The sequence below is a fragment of the Suncus etruscus genome, chromosome 6 (genome assembly GCF_024139225.1).
Source record: "Suncus etruscus isolate mSunEtr1 chromosome 6, mSunEtr1.pri.cur, whole genome shotgun sequence".
Classification (NCBI taxonomy): Eukaryota; Metazoa; Chordata; class Mammalia; order Eulipotyphla; family Soricidae; genus Suncus; species Suncus etruscus.
The window spans coordinates 55,760,176-55,782,074 of NC_064853.1; the positions used below are offsets into that span (position 1 = coordinate 55,760,176).

The 21,899-nt window shown below is 37.0% G+C and overlaps 1 protein-coding gene and 1 non-coding gene across 2 annotated transcripts in view; one reads left to right on the plus strand and one right to left on the minus strand.

Annotated features, from left to right (window-relative positions):
* The window catches only part of FNDC3B (fibronectin type III domain containing 3B), a 372,580-nt gene that overhangs the window by 188,002 nt on the left and 162,679 nt on the right, over nucleotides 1-21,899 (minus strand). The window lies entirely within an intron of this gene.
* Nucleotides 11,985-12,086, plus strand: LOC126013182 (U6 spliceosomal RNA). The gene has a single exon (XR_007497509.1). It is a non-coding gene; the product is annotated as a U6 spliceosomal RNA (small nuclear RNA).

Consider the following 21,899-nt stretch of genomic DNA (forward strand, 5'->3'; position numbering starts at 1 on the left):
TCCTTCCTTCAAAGATACCCTTTAGATTAAACTGTACCCATAAGATAACATAAATTTTTGTCTTTTTCATCTCCTTATCTATATCTCAACCATTGAGAAACCACTGTTTATGGCTTCTCTTTTGATGTCACATATAAAATAATCCTTCTGAGAGTATTTGCCAAAGTCCCAAGATCTATCACTTCTTGGCCTTTTGTTTAAGATCAAGTGCAGTCCCAATACCTAGTAAAACCCACCATCATCTCATATTTACGAAGGGATCACATATACTTTTCAAAAGTAGAGCATGATGTAACAACACTGATTAGAAGTGTCCTGGTCATAGATAATGTAAGAGGTCTATGAGGTAATATGCTGCTAGGAAACAGTGAAAAAAAAAAAAACCTAATGAAACATACATCTAGGGTTGAAAAGAAGGAGAGAAACTAGTCAGATATCTAACACAAAAGAAATAATGCTGCAAATTGGGATGAAAACTATGAACTAGGAAGAAAAATCATGCCCATAATGTATATGGCCCTGATTTATCTTAACTGAATTGTTTCCAATTCAATGTGAGGAGTTAAAAGGTCTGATACTGCCATAAATGAGATATCCAAAATATAGTGTCTTAGAGGACACTAACAGAATCCAGAGGGTAGTCACTGATGCATTTTGGCTTTCAAGCTTTTAAGGGTTCTGTTTTGCTTTGTTTTGCTTTTTAGAGGGGGATAAAAAAGGCCCTTTGAACCATACCCAACAGCACTCGGGGCTTACTCTTGGCTTACTCCTGGTTCAGTGATCATTCCTGACAGTTCCCAGAGGACCTTATGACATCTGTGTGCAAGACAAGCACCTTACACATTGAATTATCTCGCTAGTGCCTCAAGCAGTATTTTGAAAACTCAAAATGGGGCACTGTGGCGATCTGCAATTCCACCTACAGAAGCTAGGGCAAGTCACCTGGCTTCCCAGGTTAACTTTCAAAAAGGAAAGGTACAAGTAAAGAAAACTGAAGTTGTCATGCTTCCTACCAGAGCAATAGGTAATTTTAGTGTTAAATGGTGTAGGTGTCCTTTAGGTCTATTCCTGCAGATTCCAGAGAACAGCTATTCCTCTACAAATCTGAAAATCCTTCCTGCCATAATCCTCAAGTGTTAGTTCTAAAACAATCTATGAGTTTTTTGTAAACATGGATTTTGAGATCTTTGGAATCTGGCTCCCCTTCCCCCAAAGCTGCCCATCTTTGCCTAGACATCCAACCATAATTGTCATTTATTTTGATAAAGGTGTTCTAGAGTCAAGAAGAGAAATAATGAAGGGGAAGCAGTTTGAAAAAGCAAGACATAAATGAAAGGGAAGGGAAAAAACAAGCATATATAAGATCCTTCAAACAAATCTCATTTGCAGTTGCTTTAAGCCTAAGTAAGTGGATCTCTTTTCAGCACAATGCTGGGGGAAGGAAGGAAACAACAGAGCCCTTTAAATTTTATTATATTAATGAGTGTTTAATTGAACATATTTCAACTAACAAAGATGACTGTAATCTGGCTAAAAATAGTTCTCCAGCTTTAGTCAGCCATAAAGCAACTATTATACTTCCATGGAAACAACAAAACAATCCCAAGATGTTATATAATATAGACTAATGAGACTGAAAGAAGCAGTCCATGCAATTACAGCATATATTTATTTGATTACCAATCACCAGTGATAGCTTAACATAAAACTCATGTATCTAAGAATAGGTAAATAGATTGAGCAGTTAATTAAATTTTTGTAAATATTTTTTCATTTGATAGTCAAGATCACAGACTCATAATTTCCCTAGGGATAAAAAAAAAACCCTCAGTGGTCATCAACTCTAATTTACTCTTTTTGTTTTTGTTCTTGGGTTACACCCGGCAGCATTCAGGGGTTACTCCTGGCTCTATGCTTAGAAATCACGTCTGGCATGGTTGGAGGACCACATGGTATGCCAGGATTCGAACCACCTTTCTTCTGCATGCAAGGCAAACACCCTACCTCCATGCTATCTCACCAGCCCAACTCTAACTTACTCTTTAAATCTAGGTGGAAGCTGGTACTGCTTAATAAAATCTGTATCAAGATGGAGAATATCTGGGATAATGCTGAATTTTCTCAAAATGCAGCAAATTCCTTTTTTGTTTGTTAGCAATCTTATTTGACAGAGCTTTCCTTTTCTTTTTTTAAAGTAATATCTTTATTTAAGCACCATAATTACAAACATGCTTGTAATTGGGTTTCAGTCATACAAAGAACACTCCCCCTTCACCAGTGAGTGCAACTTTTCAATCATCAATGCCCCCCTGCTACTCCCCCACCCCGCCTGTATTTAAGAGAGCATTCTATTTTTTCTCACTCAGTACCACTGTCATGATAGTTGTTAGTGTAGTTATTTCTCTAACTGCACTCACCACTCTTTGTGGTAAGCTTCATACCATGAGCTGGTCCTCCAGCCCTCATCTCTATTGTCTCTGGGTATTATTACAATAATGCCAGAGCTTTCCACTTAACAATCAAATATAAATATGCTCTTAACAGCTGTTACAGACAAGATATAATCTCAAGTCCAAAAAGCATCTTTAAGGTAGCTGTACAATTAAATGTCACTAAGTCGCTGCCATTTGAGACAGATTTTTCCATTTATTTAGTTTTCAATTTATTTTTCTATTTATTTATTCATTTGCTTAGATGTGAGTTTTCCCATACCTGGCAGTGCTCTGAATTCCTGGTTCTATCATTAGGAATGACCTGTGATTTGCATTTGAATGTGTTGGCTTTGTTCAGGGGAGAGTATGTGTACTAGGGATTCAAAACTGTCAGTTACATGTGAAGTAATTGCCTTATCTTCTGTTCTTCTGTCCTATTTCTCAGCCTTGAGATTTTGTTATTCTCAATATAACACAATATCCAAATACTTTCTCACACTTCACCTAAAATTTATAGCCCTTTTATAGCCTGAAATTAAATCATAAATAATCTGTAAGTTGGGGATGGGGATGGGTGGTGGGTGTTAAGTTCCAAAAAATGGTTTGAAAATTAGGTTTCCACATTAGTCTATTCCTGTTTGTTTCCATAGGTTTACAGAATCATTGTCTTGCTATATTTACACTTAATATCTGAAAGAAACAAGATGTCCAGCCTCACCCACAAGCCATGGCTCGTTAACCAATGAGAATGACTGAATCCTACAGAGTTTGGTGATCCCTGGGCCTTGGCACTCAGAAACTCAACCCATACAGTGCTAGGCAGAGCTTAAACAAGAATACTATCAAGTTCACAATTGGCACCTTTCTTTAATGGTCACTATTTAAATATATTTCTACATTTATGCTAGCCTGCTCTTTGTTAACTATATAAAATAAATAGTGTAGAATTATCATTGTTTTAGGTATTTACATACTGTCCAATGATATCATAACCGAGAAAATTACATTTGAAAGTTTCATTATTTGACACTATAACACAAAGGAGTTTTTAAAAAGGAACAGAGAGTCCAATTTGTTTCAATCAAGATGCTTTATAATTTCCAATTTCAGCATTTTCAAATGTGTCGATGGCAAAAATTCAATTATTTAATAATAGGTACAAAATAATAACTTACATTGGGTGACTTACAATGGTGATTTACATTACAAAATGATTCTATGTTGGGTAATACAACAAAAGACAAATTAATGTCTCAACAGTATTTCTCTCACTTGAGTGTGAAAAAATGTTTCCTTCCCCACTCCATTCAAATTCAGATCCAGTATCCTAAAGTAGGGCATTAATATATCTACTTATCTTTAGTTGATTTAAGTAAAGAGCAACTTTTAGACTTTTTTGGTTTCAAAAATTTGCAAAAAGATAGGGCCATTGTCACTTTGAGAGACTGGCTGCCTCCATCACATTAAAGTGAGGTTAAATTTTGAGATCAGCCAAGAACTTCCTTTCATATACTGAAAGCATATGTAACTAGTTCAGAATAGTGAGAACAACTTTTTTAGAAAGTGAAAAAATGTTACTTTAGGGACCACAGCAGGTAAGGTGTTTGCCTTGCATGTGGCCAACCAAGATTCAATCCCCAGCATTCCATATGGTCCCCTGAGCCTTCCAGGAGCAATTTCTAAGTGCAGAGTCAGATCCCTTGAGGACCATCAAGTGTGGCCCCCCCAAAACAATTTTTTTAACTTTAAGTTTGCCGTCTTTTAATAAGCCAAGTGTAAACAAGCATAGGAAAGTTAAATCATCCTGTGGATTCCACAACCCTTGTAACTTGCACAAAAAATGCCTCATATTACAAATATATGTGCTTTCTAAAATTCAGTCTCAGTGTAATAAAAAGTGTTTTTCTGGACAGGATGTAGCTCAGTGATAGAAAAATTACTTTCATGAATGAGGCTTGAGGTTCAATCACTGGAACCACAAAACAAAATAACAAGCACTCCAGTTTTCCCCTAACCTGTGGAACTCCTGCAAAATACAAATAATGAACAATACTCTTCTGCTTCATAAAAAATGAATTATGCTATCTTCCCCATTTGCTTCCTGTCTACCCTTCCCAAGTCTCCTCTGCCAACCTCTGCAAGAATGCTGCATGTGGAGAAATGTACAAATACATGCATTCTTTCTGTTTTCAAAAGTCATTGCTGACAGTGGATAGAATGATTACCTGATTTATGAATGCTTCAAAGGATGGCAACTTAAAAGTCTGAATCACTTTTTATTTTCCCAACAATAGGGAGAACTGTCTTTTTGTTTACAGGTTTTCCTATTATAATAATAATGTCAGCCTTAGGAAAAGAAGAAATGAAGATTTGGATTTCAATCATGAAACATACGGTCTTAACCTGGTCATTACAAGATGAGACTTTCAAGAAAACTACACCACAAATTTTCTTTCTGAAGACTTTAGAAAGAGAACCATTAATAATGCTACAGTTTTATTTCACTACGTAATGTCCTACTTTTACTTAATTTAGTACTCACAAAATGAGCCAGTACACCTAAAGGGAGACCTATCAAACCTTCGGAAGAAACCTAGCAGTCAGAAGCATAAGCACACAAAACCAAGGCTTCGCCTTATTTGATCTCCAGATCAAATAGTACTTATTCATCAAATATGTATTTATATCTCTTTATATTATTTATCAATGTTTATTCACAATGTATTTATTCACCAAATATTTATTCATTTATTCATCAACTCTTCTATTTATTTGATACCCACTGTCCATTTACTCTACATGACTGGGAACAAAAGCTATCAATGTTATAAATTATTCTTTTTTTTTTTTTCACCACCTCCCCTACTCTCTTACTTCTACTTTTGAAAATTAGGCACAAGTATGAGTTTTCTAGTTTTTCCACATTTTCCCAGAAGGAAACCTCTGAGCCATATTTTACACATTAATCCTAAGTCAAGCAGACAAGACTACTGAAAACTACTGGGGAGCAGATGCAGGTCAGGCAAAAAGGTGAAAACAATGTCATTCAGAAAGCGGGGCAGGGAATTCCACCTGCAAAGTCAAATGCTCCTCTGATTAAGTTTGGCAACCACTCTCCTTTTCACTCTTCTCTATTTTCACTCTTCGACTCTTATTTATAAGTCATATGATCCTCTCTGAAAATCATATTTCATATGATCACTTTCTACGAATTAGCATTAATCAGCCACATCGATATAATTTCTCTAAAAATGATCTTAACATACCCGATTTTACATCGTTATCTGATACTTTATCCTAGTATTTAGGTAAAAAAAAAAAAAGTCATCTGGTAAAAATATGAGATGACCTTTATTGCTGGGATTCTTTGGTTTGGGGGTTTTGTTTGTTTGTTTGTTTGTTTTGGGTCACACCCGGTGGTGCTCAGGGGTTACTCCTGGCTTTGCTTTCAGAAATCACTCCTGGCAGGCTGGCGATGCCGGGATTCCAACTACTGTCAGTCCTGGATCGGCTCTGTGCAAGGCAAATGCCTTCCTGCTGTGTATCTTTCCGGTCCTGGGATTCTTTATATATAAATGTCAGTTAAAGATTATGGGCAATATACTACTATGCAATATGTGAAGAAAATGTAAAGAGAGATGCTGTTTGTAGAATCCAAATCTTGTTATGTTTCACCATGAATACATGTTTTAGGATATCATTCTTCATTTGATGAGAAAGATGATATTCCAAATTTTAAAAACTGTTCAAACAAGGATTCTTTAAGGACAAAATACATTGTAGAACATTACTTTATAGACAAAATAGTAAACAAAAGGTGAAAAAGCATTTATTGATGTCACTGAAATAAAGTAACTTGGTATCAGATTCAGTGGTGAGTCTGATACAAAGTACTTACTATATTTTTTGTACCATAAGATATGAACTCCCCACCTCACCCCCATTCCATGCATCTTATTGAGCAAGCTTGGAGCTGAATCAGGAGTATATTATAGAGCAAAATATATGGTACATATTGATTCGCTGTTGTTACTGCTATTGTTTTGGGGTCATACCTAGGTATGTTCAGGGACTTACTCCTGGCTCTGTTCTCAAGAAGTGTATGTGGTGCTGAGGACTAAAACCGGTTCAGCTTCAAGCAAAGCAAACACCCTACGGATTGCAAGAACCCTATCTCTTTGGCCCCAAAACATATTAATTCTTAATGATGCACACCAAAAACTTGTATAATGCTATAATTCAATGAAATGCCAAAGTTTTAATTCAGGGAAAAAAATCAAACCCAATTTTAATCAACTTTGAGACATTAGTTGAAAAACTAATCATGCTATTAATCGTCTCATATTCTTACAGTAGTAAAAATTCACTAAAAGTATTACTTCCAACCCTTACCTAACAGCTCTTCAACCATATCAAGAAATCTATGATGAAAAATTTTAGAGCCACTTTTTTCATATACAGCATACAATTAATATATATATATATATCCTTATTTTATACTGATGCTCATTCATTATTTTCAAGTTCAAAATCAGAATATTAATTAATCTTGGGGAAAAAACTGTATTACCTGGTCCTAACCTATTAGACCACAATATAATGCAATCACTTTGTAATCATTAAAAATGAATAAATTGGGGCCGGAGTGGTGGTGCAAGCGATAAGGCAATCTGCCATGCCCGGGCTAGCCTTGGACAGACCACAGTTTGATCCCCCCCTGTGACCCATATGGTCCCACAAGCCAGGAGCAATTTCTGAACACATAGCCAGGAGTAACTCCTGAGCATCATCGGGTGTGGCCCCCACAAAATAGAATAAATTAAAATTAAATTTCTATATCTATAAAACATTTTATCCACTGACATATATTCTGACACCAAGAACTGAGACTTTTGAGGATCTTTAAACACTTTTCTAAATCTATACAGAAGAAATAAAGGAAGATGAAGCTTGTGCACGAAGAATTCACAATTATTTTCTGGCCATATAATAGTAAAGCAACTATGGTACAGATCTCAAGAGCCTGAGATTCTCATCTGACCAGAATGAATTATAAGATGTGTGAACCTACTCCTAAACATGTCTCAGTTTCCTAATTACAAATAAACAAATTAACAGTATTGAATTCACAAGACCATATGAGGAAAAAGTGCATTATTGGATGTAAAGGTGCATAATTACCTCATCCACTGAATTGACCAGGTTTATTAAGATACAGCCATAGCTGTAGCTATCATTTCTTCTCAGATCCATCAGTCTTGATTATTCCTGTTATATTCCAGTTAACAATAAGGTAAAGGCTCATATTTTTATGAGGCTCAGATAGTTGTGAATAAAAATACCTAAACAACCACTGAGGTTATGTATTCAGACTACAAAAATAGCTACTGCTACAGCCTAGGTCATAGTGGAAACTTTGCTTTTAATCTTTTTTTTTTTTTAATTTACACTAGGGACCAGAGAGATAGCATGGAGGTATCATGCAGAAGGTCGGTGATTCGAATCCTGGCATCCCATATGGTCCCCTAAGCCTTCCAGGCGTAGTTTCTGAGCATAGAGCCGGGAGTAATCCCTGAGCACTGATGGGTGTGACCCAAAAACAAAAACAAATTACACTAACTAGAAAAATTAATGTGTTTTTACACTAATTAACAGAAAGCAATACAATTTATTTATTTATTTATTTATTTATTTAGGTTTTCGAGCCACACCTAGCACTCTCAGGGGTTACTCCTGGTCTTTGCTCAGAAATCACACCTGGCAGGCTCAGAGGACCTTATGGGATACCTGGACGAACGCTGACCCGTCCTGGGTCAGCCACATGCAAGGCAAACACTGCCGCTGTGCTATAACTCCAGCCCCTTACAATTTATTTTTGTGTGGGAATCTATCTTCCCAATCCCAAAAATATCTATCTTTCTCTCTAAGAAGAAACCTTCTTTTCCCCCACGATGCTAAATACTGTTTTCCTAGTGCTTAGAGAGTATTTGGTAAATAACTCTGATCCAAACAAATGTGTCTTGTCTGAGCTATATTTTAGTTGCACTGCCAGCTGGCATTGTTGGTTCACCTTCAGAGTTCCTGAACATAAAATACTGAGTAATTGCAAGGAATGTCTAACCTTATCCTATGTGCTGTTTTCAGTGCATACTTGTCTTGACAAAAAGCAGAGAAAATCACATGTAGAAAAATATTACTAAAGTGACTAAAATAACAAAAATACCATTTTATTACTGAAATTTAATTTGTATGCCTAAAGTAGACCATAATTTTGGAACTCTGAAAGCAAGTTTAGAAATAAAATTTCCTAATATCAACTAACCTTTATAAAGATTTTTCTGGAGGAATAAAACTCTAATAATTATCACTAAGTAACAGATTATGAATTCATTATATGCTTTGAGGTGGTGGTGGTGGTGGTGGTGGTGCTGGTGTGTGTGTGTGTGTGTGTGTGTGTGTGTGTGTGTGTGTGTGTGTGTGTGTGTGTGTGTGTGTGTGTGTGCCTGCGTGTGTATGTCTATTTGTATAAGAGAACTGAAATAAGCCAGAGGTTGTAAACACAGTGCTGAAATTGTATTCTGCTCAGGGAGAAATCAGGAATATTCTCACAGTACATTCTATTTACCAAAGCTGCCTAGTTAATTTATGAAAACTTGGCCACAGTAGCAGGAATAAAGGAATTTCAATGGAGCTGTCTTTTACTTTCTTCTTTTTACCTCTATTCCTTTCTCATTCTCCTAGAAGTATCTCTGGTGCAAGCTTGGTTTCTAAAGACCTGGTGAGACTAAGGATGCTACAGTGAATGCTAAAGTCTGAAAGAAATATTTCTCTCTCCCTCTTTTAGAGTCCGAAAATTCTGAACACAAGAGGAGCCATTCAAGGCATGATGGAGTGCCTCACAGAGGCAGCAATATGTTCACAGTTGGCAAACAGAGATCTGTTTGGACAGTGAGCACAGCCATCCACTCAGCAAACATCAGCTTTCCTATTAGTTCACAGCAGAAAGAACCAGACGCCGGCGGCCCTTCTTTCAAACTCCAACACCACTTTTGGACAAGCTTTCAAAACAAAATGCCTTTGTCCAACAGTCACAATTCAGTGGGTCCCAACAGCTTTCCTAGAAGCTATGTCTGTCTATTCACAATTGCATTTGGTCCCAAAATTCATTTGTAAAGGTCGAGAGAAAAAAGTAATGGGGAAATCCCCAATTTCCATTTATAATAATAGACAAGGCAAGGAGTGACTGAATGGCTTTGTACTGATCAGCGAGAACAGCAGCGGGAAAGGTATCAAATGTAAGGGGAATCTAATGGGCTTCCTTTCTCCCCCTCTGATGCTTTGGGGAGCGTGGATGCTGTTACCACCAGGATCTGGAAGAACACCAAGTGTAATCTTTCAAAGAAAGCCAGAGAAAAGATGAGGCAAATCAGACAGTAAAGGTTCTGCTGGTGTATGTGAATGAGATAATCTCCAGAGAGTGTTTCAAATAGTGTTTATATTGTTTCTTAAGAATTATCAGATTGAGGGGACCGGAGAGATAGCATGGAGGTAGGGCATTTGCCTTGCATGCAGAAGGATGGTGGTTCGAATCCCAGCATCCCAGATCCCTGAGCCTGCCAGGGTTGATTTCTGAGCGTAGAGCCAGGAGTAACCCCTGAGCGCTGCCGGGTGTGATCCAAATACCCAAAAAAAATTTATCAGATCGAATAAAAAGCAACAAAACCAGTCAGGATTGTTAATTCTATTCAAACTTTCAATAAATCATCTGGTTACAAGCAAACAAAAACAATCCACCAAGGCAGAAGGCAAACTCATGGCTTGTCTTTCTCCACATTTGGGAGAAAGACTAGCTCAATGGCCACTTACCCCGACATGTGTAAAGAGAACTCTGCAAGAATGCCATTTTGCTTAGTATAAATCTAGGCTCTGAGTTTTAGAATGAGAATGCTATCCGAATATGTCCAAGGGGAAGAACAGAGGCAGGATATCCAGCAGTGTCCACTATCCAGGACCTATAGATCTCAACCCACAGATCAGTGTCTACCACCCACAGATCTCAACATTGACAGTTAAGCATTACTTCACATCAGTATGGCTGCTATCCATTTCAAAATTAAAGGGTTGATCTCATAGCCAACAGACCTCTCCATGACAGATATTCCTAAGAGCAAACACTTTTACTTCAAAAAAATAAAAAAATAAAAAAAAACTACTGCCAGGCATGGACTTTTATGAGTAGTCTACATGCTAAAATTGGGTTTCTCATTTTTAAAAGTTGTAAAAGAAGAATATGCATTAGAGACCATCTATACTTAAAACAAGATATTTAACTAGCTTACACTTAACAGGAAAAGTTTGCCAATCATGCACTACCCCATTAATAAGCTCAAATAACAACTGCAGATTCTACTTGAGCCAAATCATAAAATGAAGCCAGCTTATGAATGTGCTTTCACATAATCTTTTCCAAGGGTCAAAGACTAAATACTGGTGGAAAGTGAAAATTACAGAACTGAAGACAGATTGGCCTCGCTGGGATTCTGCTCATTCAACAACAGAGGGTTAATAAAACAATCTTAAAACTTCATAATGGGAAAATCTCTTTATCCTCTGGGGAAGTACCTAATAAACTGTTCAACTTGAATAATTCCTAACTTAGAAAGTTCTGAATAATAACCACCTGCCCATACAAGATATGAGAAGCAGGTGAAACAAAGATAAAAAAAAATGTCCCTTGCAGAAGATTGGTGAGAACTGCAGGAGGAATGCTCCGGTTTTCAAGGAAATACTGTCCAAATAAAAGACAAAGCAGGGTGGAAGGCTTTATGAAAGTTTTTCTTCTTCCTGAGTGCACAAATGCAGACCCAGACAACTTTTTTTCTTTTTCAAGGAATAAAGAAAAAAGGCTTTTTATGAAGGAAATGTTTTTAAGAGCCCAAATTCTAACCCACACACTGAAGTCTCATTAAAGACAGGGAGAGAAAATGGTGTTTTTAGAAATTCTGGATCTTAAAGCCTCCAAGTTCAGAGGCCATTGAATGGCCAAATTCGGAGTCAGGAAATCCAGCAAGTGTAGATTTGCCAGCTCAGTCCTGGTTTATTTCTTCTAAGGAGAGTTAAGATCAAGGCTCAAGTTTACATAGGGATTTATTTATTTATGAAGATTACCATATTTTAGAAATGGATTACACACACATATATATCGTTCTATGGAAAGGTATCCAAGTTATTACATCAGATAAAAGGCATACTAGTGATAATTGCATTTCAACAGGAATATCAGTTACATATAATTTTGATGTGTTTCTAAATACTGCATCTGAAATATAACTTTAGGTAAGCATACTGCATTTTTATTTGCTAAGTCTGGCAACTCTAACATGCAAATGTCATAGGGAACAGCCCTCCTCTACCCCACTAGTTAACCAGCTGCCGTTTTATAATATTACTACATAGGATAGAGGGTGAAGAAGATTGAGATGGCTTAGACATTAAATATGATGGCATTGTGCAGAGAATTCTGCAGAAGGTGCTTAAAGATATCAGAAGTCGTGCTCGCTTTGGCAGCAATATACTAAAATTGGAATGATACAGAGATTAGCATGGCCCCTGCGCAAGGATGACACGCAAATTCGTGAAGCGTTCCATATTAAAAAAAAAAAAGATATCAAAAGTCCAGTACCTTATTCAGACAATAAAACTCCCTGGCAGGGAAATTCCAGAGATAGAACAGACACATCCTACATTTCTGTTATCAGATCTTATAAAGTTACCCTCTCACAAGGCAACCAGAGGAATCCAACTGGAAGCTGACTAAAAAGGCAAATTCTTACCTTACCCTTACACTAACACCCAATACAGTAGTATCACAGCATTTTCTTAAAGGGAGAAAAAGAGAAAGAGAGGGAGAAGACACTCACAAGCATGAAAGGGCCTGGGGTAGAGTCAGATCAGAATAGAGAAAGCTCTATCCTGCATTTTTCTACTGGAAAACTGTGGTTATCTTAAAAGGGACACAGTCAGAACCCAACTCATGGTTGGCCTTCAATGAAAGCAGTAAGGGAATTTCACTTACAGGCCTTCAGAAAGACTGGCTAGAACAGGGAGCTCTGAAAATATGATAGCCCAATTACTTACACAGGGATCAGTTCATAAACACAGAAATTAGGATCTATCTAAGAAAATCCACCAACAAACTGATTTTAGTTAGAAAGTGCTGTTAAAACTCTCATTTCTGCCCATATATGCAGTTAATTGGCTACAAGTGCCAATATGACCCTCTTATTAAAAATGAAGTAGAGGGCAAAGTTATCTAGGTGCACTTTAGAAAAAAATATTCTCTTCTTAAGATCTTCCTCTCCTTGAACTAGTTATTACCCAATTTTTTATTTTTATTTTATATTCCACACAAGGCTATGGATAGAAGGCAACACACTACTGATCTCATTTGTTTAAAATAAAATTCAAGTGGACAACTAACTTTTTCCTTGATATTAGTATGATAGTGCTGTCAAGAAATAAAATGTTATACAAAAAAAATAAAGAAATAAAACGTTGCTGGGGCTGGAGTAAAAGCACAGCAAGTAGCGTGTTGGCCTTGTACATGGCCAACCTAATTACAATAGCCACTGTGTGTGCCCCCCAAAAATATAAAGAATAAAATTATGCAAATGAATGGATAGAGAAACTGTGGCACATCTACACAATGGAATACTATATAGCTGTCAGGAAAAATGAAGTCAAGAAATATACTTATACATGGATGAATATGGAGAGTGTTATGCTGAGCGAAGTGAGTCAGAAGGAGAGAGACAGAATGAGTGCACTCATATGTGGGATATAAAAATAAAGATAGTATGGTATTAATATCCAGATACAAGAGAGACAAGGGCCAGGAGGACTAATCCATAGTAAGAAGCTTGCCACAAAGACCAAGGGAGTGCATTTAGGGTAGAAAAAGGACACACTATGACTATGATAGTGGGAAATGACCACTCTGAACAAGAATGGATACTGAAAAGAGATAAAGTGATATGCATGATACCCCTTCAGTAACAATATTACAAACCATGGTAATCTAAAAGAAAGAGGAGGGACTAGAAAGAGGAAGAAGAGGACATGGTTGCTCTTGGCTTGGGGAACCATAAGGGAGGCTGGAGAATCCAACAGTGGTCCATCCCAGGTTAGTGCATGCAAGGCAAATGTCCTACTGCTTGTGCCACCACTCTGGCCCCAAAGAAGAGTTTTCAAAATAACTGGTTTATAATCTTTAAAGTATCAATGTCTCCGGTTTAGTATAGACAAGCTGTCACAGTCCCAAAGCGACTTAAGTATACATATCAACTATAGATCAAAAATATTCTGTACTGATTCTGCTATCAAGTTTGTCCTTATGGTAAAACTTGAACAGATTTTAAGAAATAAATGGTAAAAGCAGGAGGGAAGCTTGCTGCACAAACTGCTGACAAAATTCAAACCCCAGCACTACAAATGGTCCCCTCAGCTGTGGTAGGAGTGATCCATGAACACAGAGCCAGAAGTAACTCTGAGCACTGCCTGGTATGCCCCAAGACCAAATCAAAATATTTAAATGGTAAATATTAATAGTATACATGAGCATATGCTACATGCATGTATACTCACATACATGTAGATTACATATATTTTCTAATTATTATGATTACATTATGGATATATACAAGAATGCCCTTGTTTGTACGAAAACACTACTAAAATATTCATGGTTAATGGGTATAAGGAGACCAATTTACTCTTCAATGTTTCTTTGTACTATGCAAGCACTCTTTATACAATTCAAATACAAAGTTATTTGTACAATTCAAATTATTTCCCCGAAAGAAGATGCTTTCAGCCAACATGACAGATATTTTGAAATGTACCTCATAACAATTCTGTAAATTTGAAGTAATTTCAAAAAAATTTTTAATTAAATATTTTTTAATTTATAAATTAAATTTAGGGCTGGAGAGATAGCACAGCGGTAGTGCATTTGCCTTCCACACAGCTGATCCATTATGGATGGTGGTTTGAATCCCAGCATCCCATATGGTCTCCCGAGCCTGCCAGGAGTGATTTCCGAGCACAGAGACAGGAGTAATTCCTGAGCACTGCTGAATGGCCCCAATACCAAAAAGAAAAAAAAAATTAAATTTAAATTCCTGAGGAAAATGATGTTTAATGCAGATAGTACTTTAGCTCCCCCACACCACCCCCAATGTGATCCTCTCTGACTTTGTTTCCTTCTCCAGGGCCTCCATCCTGCAGCCATATCCATGATCTCATTAGAATATTGTGGGAGCCAAAATGAGCCTTATTGCCCCAGGTTGAGAAACACCTACTTAGAGTATGTACTTAACCCAATTATATAATGTCTATTTACTTATTGCCTCTGAGAGTGCTTGCTGCTGTCTTGTAATATGGAAAACATATATGTGAGTTATGTTATATTATGTTATAGGTATGTTATATTAACTAGCTATCAGTCTAGTTTAGAGAGCTGTGAGGCTGTCCTCAAACTCGAGGACCCCACTTCTTTTAAAAATAAAATCTTTATCATGCACTCCTAGAATGCAGGCTCAACAGCTGGGCATGACATGACACAGCATTTAAATCCCTATTACACTGTTCCTTTTATAGGCAAGAAAACTGAGACTCCGGAGAAAGTAAGAGTCAGGGCAAACACCCAGAATTTCTAATCCAAATCTCCAAATTAAAAAAAAAAAAAAGGAAATCAGCACTAAAAGCATAACAGCAAAAACATTTTTAATTTGAAAACCTTTTCTGGAATTTAAAGTTTCCTAATAGAGACCTTGCCAAATGCCAACTATCTACAACTGTAAGCTCTGAAGTAACAGCACCCAGCTCCCTTACAATGTCCTCAATAATAATTAACATTATACCTTTATGAAGGCTCCCATTAAGTGCCAGAATCATGTTATCATCCCTCTTTTAAGAGTGAGGAAATTGAGGATTAGCATTATTATATAACACATATACCACAAGGTTTCAGGCGGAAGACTCCAAATTAAACCCAGGCTGACTGACATCCAGCCATGGCTCCTATTTGCCTGCACCCACTCTAGGCATGCTCCAGTCAGTTCTGCTGCTGGCAATCTAACTGAGATGAATTTAAGGATAGCAGTAGCAAATAAGAAAGATTTTTGCTTTCTTCATCTGATTTGCTAAAAACTTCCAAGTGTATATAAATATTAGAAAAAAAAGTAATATCTAGGGGACGTACATTACCCACAATAAACAGTGCAGCTTCTCATAACCTTTCAAATATCAGGGCAAATTGTGGATTTGCAGAAGTTGCAGCAATGCCAAACTAGCCTGAGTCTATAGTTTTTGCCATGAAACAAAGTTAAAAGAAGCTATGTCTATGTTTGGAGAGAATTTTTAATAACAAGTCTTGGTGAATTTATTTATTTTTTAATTTTTTTCGGTTTTTGGGTCACACCTGGCAGCGCTCAGGGGTTACTCTGGCTCTATGCTCAGAAACCGCTCCTGGCAGGCTGGGAGGGGGGGACTATAAGGGATGCCAAGGATTCGAACCACAATACTTCTGCATGCAAGGCAAATGCCTTATCTCCATGCTATCTCTCCCGCCCCAAGTCTTGGTGAATTTAAAAAAAAAAAGCTGATAATGTGACTTTTTAAAAATAAATGTTACATCATTTGCAACTAGAGCAATTAGTATAAGTGATTAGTATAATTCAACAGATTTGGGGGATACTTCATCATTTTTACCTAAGCACTCATCTAAACAATCCCTATGTGTAAATAAAAGTTGAATGTAAATATAAGGAGAAAACATACCATTCCATACAAAAATCATTCTAAATTTATACTAGCAAAAAGCACCTTATATATTGGATCACTACTTCCCATTTCAAAAGCTAAAATTCATGATTTAATTTTTAAAAATCTTACTTTATTTTATGCTCATTTTTACTGCCTAAGGCTGGTTTTCCTTCCTGATGACAGTTTAGTTATGGACTGGAAAAGGAATCCTGAGAGGCCTTGACTACTTTCCCTGTCGTGCTAAGGAGGCCTGAGAAGCCAATACTTCACCAAGGAAACTTGATAAGAGCAGGTTTCTTAGCAACATGGTAGCCACAGTAACCATTCACCCTGGTATTAGAATTAGGTTACCCACCCCACATAGAGGCCAAAGGGATAACTTAAACTCATTAAATCTATAGTCCTGAGATAACAAGAAAATAACTAAATGCTGATGCATTTTTAGTGACTCTCTTCAGTGTTGTATTAGATGAGTAGGTACCGAAAAACATAATTCTGAAGTTTAAATCAACACTTAGTGCTTCAAATTACGTTAGGAAAACAAAAGTAGGCATATAGGAACATTGCCAGTTAGATTTTTTTTAGTAGAGTATTTACACTTGCACACTTTAGCAGCATCATAGACAGTCTGAATCAGCAGATGATTTTACGAAAGAAAGTTATATTTTTAAGTCAAATAGGAAAACAAAAGGTGAGCTTATTATTCCATTTTATTTATTTATTTATTCCATTATTATTCCATTTCACAAATCACAACAAAAAAGCAATGATATTAAATGTGTTAGCAAATCTATAAAACTAAAGATGTCTCACTTTTAAAAAAATCTATTTTATATAAGCATTTGTTCACATATGACCTTAACTGAACTTATGTGCATATGTGTTACATATACAAATAAAAAAATTCAGGATTTATATGAGCATCACTGTCTAAAACATACAGCACACAAATCTATCTTGGGAAAAATATACTTAAAATAGTAATCAGTTTACATGAAATATCTGATGATGTAGTATTTAGAATTCTACGCATTTCTACTGTACCAAAGATTACTGATAATTTGGGGTATGAGACACACACAGTACAGTGTGTCAGGGGTTTGAGTTGCATAAAGCTGATCTGGGAACAATGCCTGATGTTCCATTTGGTGGCCCAAGCACCTCCAGTAGTGAGCCTTGAGCACAGAGGCAAGAGTAAGTCCTGAGCACTGTCTGTAGTACCACTACCCAAAAACTTACTAGTAATCCATAAAAATAGTATCTTACATAATATTAAATTCAGATGGCCATAAGGCACATGAAAAAATGCTTCACATCACTAATCATCAGGAAGATGCAAATCAAAACAACAATTAGTTACCATCTCATGCCACAAAGACCAGCACACATTACAAAGAACAAGAACAATCAGTGCTGGCAGGGATGTGGTGAGAAAGGAACTCTCATTCACTGCTGGTGGGAATGCTGTCTAGTGCAGCCTTTATGCAAAACAATATAGAGATTCCTCAAAATACTGGAAATTGAACTCCTATATGATCCAGCAATACCACTCCTAGGGATATACCATAGGAATACAAAAATGCCTTCTGTACTCCTATATTCATTGCAGTGCTATTTACAATAGTCAGAATCTGGAAGCAACAGATGCCCAACAACAGATGAGTGGCTAAAGAAACTGTGGTACTAAAATATATATATTTAAAAAAAAAGGAAAGAAAAAGAAAAATATATAAGTGTTTGATAAGAACAAGGATGAAGAATTCTCAAAAAAAAAAAGAAAGAAAGAAAGAAAAAGAAAGGATTGTGGGTAACAGAGTGGTAGCACAGCAGTAGGGCATTTGCCTTGCACGCAACTGACCCAGCATGGATGCAACTTCAATCCCTGGCATCCCATATGGTCCCCTAAACCAGGAACAATTTCTGAGTGCAGAGCCAAGAGTAACCCCTGAGTACAGCCAGGTGTAGCCCAAAATAACAAAGAACAAAAACAAACAAATAAAACCTGTGGTACATATACACAATAAAATGCTATGCAGTCATCAGAAAAAATGAAGTCATGAAATTTTCCTGTATATGCATGAACATGAAAACTCTTATTTTGAGTGAAATAAGTCAGAAGGAGAAAGACAAACACAAAAAAGTCTCACCCATCTGTGAAATTTAAGAAAATAAAAAAGATAGTATGGTAATAAAATCCAGAGACAATGGAGATGAGTGCTGGAAGGACCAGCCCACGATATGAAGCTCACTATAGAGTGGTGAGTGCCATTAAAGAAATAATTACACTAACAACTATTATGACAATGGTAGTGAGAGAGAGAGACAGAGAGAGAGAGAGAGAGACAGAGAGACAGAGAGAGAGACAGAGACAGAGAGACAGAATGCCTGTATCAAAGTTAAACAGAGAATTATGGAGGAGGAATATGGGTGTTGGTGACAGGAAGGTTGTACTGGTGGGGGTGGGGTATACTTTTTATGGCTGAAGCCCAACTACAAATGTGTTGTAATCATGGTGCTTAAAAATATTATATAAAAAGTAAATAAATAAACAAAACTACTAGTAAAGTTTTAGTAATAGAATTCTGGAGTATTCAATAGAATTTTGGAGAATCATCTATAGTTTATTTTTTTTTTGGTTTGGATTTTGACGACGTAGTTGCCAGTGCACAGATCTTATTCCTGAGCATTATGTACCAGGGATCAAACCTGAATTAGATGAGTGCAAGGAAAACACCCTACCCGCTGTACTATGGTTCCAATCCTGGAAGAACTTTGAATGTACTTGAAACTAGAGATCCAAAAATGATGAAAGAAAGACAGTGTGAGTGAGAAAGAAATGAAGTAACAAACATAGGAAGAGTAAAGGAGATGAGTTACATGGGTTAGCACAAGGAAACATTTAAGACATTCACTAAGTAGCAAATGAATTGCAAATATGTGAATTCCCTTGTGATATAAAAATTCGAGAAATACTTTCTAGTAGTTATCTAACTTCAAGTTTTAAGGAACATGTTATCAATCTGAAGTAAATTGCATTTAATACAGCTAGCCTCAATGGATAACTGATCATTCCAGAGATCTGCAATGAAAATTGCAATTAACCCCTTTAAAGACAGCAGGGAAATCGTACAGAGGTTAAAATGCACCCAACCCTTATCTTATCTTTAGCACCACCTGGACCCCCCTAGCACCCATGATTTAGACCTGGAGGCCTCCATATTGGTGGGGATCTCTCATGCTTTACAGTCTAAGCAGCACTGTATCCTCAGGTCCTTGCACTCAGTTGTACTGTGTAGCTGGCTAAGGATCACTCAGCACCACTGGAGAACTATCTGCCCATCCCAAAGCCTCCAAATGAAGCAGCAATACTAAAAGCCTGGTAGTAAAGAAAAACCAAAACTAAAATGAGATCTAAAGTGCCATTGTGGTAACTGGATGTAATGCTAGTCAAAATAAAATAGAACTAATCCTTGAAATCCATACACTTGATTATATCAAATAACAGGCAAATTATTAATTTTTTGAATAACTGAAGTGGTTATTCTGTATTTATAAAACAGATTTCTGAAATTTTAACATGATTTGATTTTTCCACGCTTGGTTATAAATACCATCTCTGTTTTAACCACAAAAACTTAAAACTGAGTTTCCTATCCAAATTACTATTTTGAAAAAATGTAGGTCTGACTTTAGAGAGAGAGAAATATACATACATATATGTCTCTATACACATACAGTCTGGATGTATATATATATATATATATATATATATACACACACAAATATTTTTATGTACCCTTTCTGACCCCATCCCAAGGCCATGGCAGATCTCATTAAATACTGTAACTTTACCACTGAGAAGTCTTATTTCTGGATCATGTACCTACCAAAGCAACCAGTCACAACTCAATTATTTTTGGGGTTGCAGGGGAAGTGAAACCTCATTTTCCTTGCTGCAAAACAGACATTACTCCAAAGTTCAACAAGATTTGAGGCCTAGACCTATCTCTACAAAAGCTGGATACTCAGGCTTCCTGATCTTGAGAACAGGATTGAGGAGAATGGGGTGCAAATAACAATATCTATTCTAAGGGCATTGGGAGTGATAACTAAGACTGAACAGAATTTGCCCAGCATAAAGCAAATGTTTAATAAAGTTATTTTAGGGGCTGGAGTTGTGGCACGGGGCGTAAGGCCTTGTACACAGTAGCCTAGGATGGACCGAGGTTAGATCCCCCGGCATCCCATATGGTCCCACAAGCCAGGAACGATTTCTGAACACATAGCCAAGAGTAACCCCTGAGTGTCATTGGGTGTGGCCAAAAAACAAAACAAAGCAAAACAAAATAAATTTATTTTAATATTGTCAATGCATCCCATCAAGCTGAAATTAACAGTAACACATAAATACATACATATTAATTCATACATAAATAAAATAGTAAAACAAGAGTAAGCAAGCAGCTTTGTGAATTTAATAGTTTAGTAGTGGGAAGATGAACTAAATTAATGAGATTTGGCTCAAAAAATGACAATAACAGCTACATTAAACAGAGAATGAAAAAGAGATGAGAGGTGGGAGGGGCGGGAACATCAAGGGAGTGCATGCCTCTGAGATGAGGTTAAATAAACACAGGTTCCAATCATATCATCAGCTGTAAGCTACGTGACCTTGAACAAACATCATGGCTTCTCTGACTTTACTCTCTGTAACAGGAAAATAAGGAGGATTGATTATGTGCTGTGATTAAAATGAAACGATATTTTTGGGGGGTGGGTCACACCCAGCAGCGCTAAGGGGCTACTCCTGGCTCTATTGTCAGATATCGCTCCTGGCAGGCTTGGGGGACCATATGGAATTCCAGGACTCGAATCATCACCCATCAGCATGCAAACCAGACATCCTACTTCCAGGCTATCTCTCTGGCCCCAAAATGATTTTTTTTGAGTGAAATAAAATTTCATGTTAATATATAGAGTTCCAAATTGGATACTTAATGGTTACCAAACCAGTTCAATGTGAGGTATTGAAATTAACCTATCCCACCATCATCATAATGCATTATCTATACCCACCTACTGTGGTTTGGATGGCCCAACTAGTAGAACCTATGCAAATGAACAAACACTGATCTGGAAAGAACTTGGTGGATGAACCCATACTCTGCATGAAGGAGGCTCCATTTGACCCTAATCACTACACAGTTGAGCAACAAAGGTAGTGATCCCTGAGCACAGAAACAGACTGAACAACTAATGTTGTAGCCACCCTTATCACCTCTCCAAATTCAAAAATGAAGAGACAAGGGATAATTCAGAGACAAAGCACGCAAAAGGTCACAAACTCAATCCTCAGCACTGTGACTCAGAGAGTATGAAATCTAGACAAAGCTGTCATTAGGAATCCCACTACCCCAGCCAGGAATGTGATCTCCAGCTTACAGCAACCTAAGGTATGTGAAGACTTTCAACTAACCAAGGGCGTGAACTTAGTGCAGTATGGTTCCCTGGCAAGCACCCTAATTAAAGTGCATGCCAGCACCACAGTGAAAAGTGGGTGAGGGTTCCCCAACCAAAAGTATATTAAAGTATACTAAAACCATGTGAAAGCAACTGTGTGAGCCCCACCTCCATCATTACATC